The sequence below is a fragment of the Rhinolophus sinicus genome, linkage group LG02 (genome assembly GCF_036562045.2).
Source record: "Rhinolophus sinicus isolate RSC01 linkage group LG02, ASM3656204v1, whole genome shotgun sequence".
NCBI lineage: Eukaryota > Metazoa > Chordata > Mammalia > Chiroptera > Rhinolophidae > Rhinolophus > Rhinolophus sinicus.
In genome coordinates this window covers 46,398,891-46,401,202 of record NC_133752.1, presented here as the reverse complement: position 1 = coordinate 46,401,202, position 2,312 = coordinate 46,398,891, and positions in this window count along the sequence as shown.

The following is a 2,312-nucleotide window of genomic DNA, read 5'->3' as shown; positions in this document are numbered from 1 at the left end:
CAGAATTAGTCTCAGCTTTTCTTCTTTCTATTTTTATTAGAATTTGTGGCTAAAGTCAGTAATTAAACACCTGTCTGAATAATATGATATTAAGCACCTGATTGTGTCTCATGAAACATGTGGAAACTCATTTCTATACTGAAAATAATTCAAGGGAGCTGTCTGTCACTTTCTTTTGAAAACTAGCGTTGGCTTTGTGATGCCACACCCCTGAGCCTCCTGGTGAAGTCTGAGAATTCTGCAAGGGACTATAGTAAAGACCTTGTCTGGAGTCTGAAAACAGGATCTGAGGTCAGCATCTGACTGCAGTGGCCCAGGGGCCCCTCTTTGTGTCCTAACCAGGCACCGCTGGTGAAACCAGACAAGGAAAATACGGTTCTGTGAAACTAAACCTCCAGAAAACAGAAGCCACACCTTTTCTCACAGAGAGCTGAAAGGTTATTAATGGGGCAAAGCTGGTGACAAGGCACACTTTATGCATGCCTCCACCAATCTTAAGATGAATACTAACTATGCGTTGTTCATTTTTGGATTAGCAAATTATTTTCCATGGTAAAATGAGCATGTTTACTGTGTAAAAATACAAGCTGAATACAAATGTAAAATAAAAATCTAACTATTTGAAAAAGCATAAACCGCCTTAGGCCAACACACCCTAAAAGCAGCTCTGAAGGTGGAACCTTGATAGAGGCCACCAGAGGTCAGCATGATGACCTGTTGCCACCAACTCTTGTTTTATGCCTGAGAACAAGCCAACATTTACATTGAGCTTGGTGAGCCGGTCAGAAGGTGACCCAGGACCATCTGTGGTGTATTTACACAGAGCCAAGCAGAGAAATGGGCACTTTGGAATGGGTTAGGTCTCTGAAAAGCTACATGTCCCCAACTTGAATAACTCAGAGGTGTGGTAGAGCTAAGCAGGAATGGAGGAAGGGAGAGAATTAATTTTCTTAGTACTTATTAGACGACAGGGACATGCTAAGTGCTTTATGCATATGTGGCTGTATCTGATGAAACAGAATTTTTTAAAAAAACTTACTTAGTAAGAGAAGGTATCAGACATTACTGTCTGGATAATATCAAAAAATTCCCTGGCAGGGGCCGGCCTGGTGGCTCAGGTGGTTAGAGCTCCGTGCTCCTAACTCCGAAGGCTACCGGGTTCGATTCCCACATGGGCCAGTAGGCTCTCAACCACAAGGTTGCCAGTTCAATTCCTCGACTCCTGCAAGGGATGGTGGATAGCGCCCCCTGCAACTAAAATTGAACACGGCACCTTGAGCTGAGCTGCCGCTGAGCTCCTGAAAGGCTCAGTGGGTTGTAGTGTGTCCTCTCAACCACAAGGTTGCTGGTTCGACTCCCGCAAGGGATGGTGGGCTGTGCCCCTTGCAACTAGCAACGGCAACTGGACCTGGAGCTGAGCTGCGCCCTCCACAACTAAGACTGAAAGAACAACTTGAAGCTGAACAGAACCCTCCACAACTAAGATTGAAAGGACAACAACTTGACTTGGAAAAAAGTCCTGGAAGTACACACTGTTCCCCAATAAAGTCCTGTTCCCCTTCCCTAATAAAATCTATAAAAAAATAAAATAAAATAAAAATTCCCTGGCAGACCTTTGTTCCTAGAAGAGTCACTGAATGGAAAGCTAAGTTTGCAGAGTGGACCTAAGAAGCCTCCTGGAAGGGAAGGTGACCTTGGCCACTACTCTTTCAAAATTCATTGTTACAGAATTTCTCAAATGAATTAGGATGGTTCCAGCTGACATCCACCAGCACGAAAACATACCAAGATCCAATAACCCACCATGAAAGAAAGGGATGTCTGGACTGGTGACAAGTTCCTCTGGCTCCAGTTATCCTGGCAGAGATGTCACAAGGCAATACAGGACGCGGTGACTGAGTATGTGGATATAACCTAAAGAGAAGTAACCTAGAGCAGCCACACTTGGGCACAGCCATGTTGTGTGTAAGGATTCAGACCAGAAAGCAGCAGACGAGAAATGGGCTAAGTGTCCATTGAAATAGGTGGGACAAATTCCTTTAAAAGATCCCAACAAAAATAATAGCCGCTGAAACCAGGGCCTACCAGTGGACTGGTCAGGCGTTTCTGAGTCTCGTTCTGTCTGGGGTTGGGAAGGAGACTTCTTTGGAAGAGTAAACCTCTGGGGTTCTTGGTTAATTTGCAAAGGAGATTTTAAATAGGGGGTCCCAAACTTATTGGCATGTAGGGATTCAATGATTAATTACAAATTGTTAAAAGGTATGACCAAACTTATACCCCAAACTGGTAAGGTAGGACATGAGATCCCACTT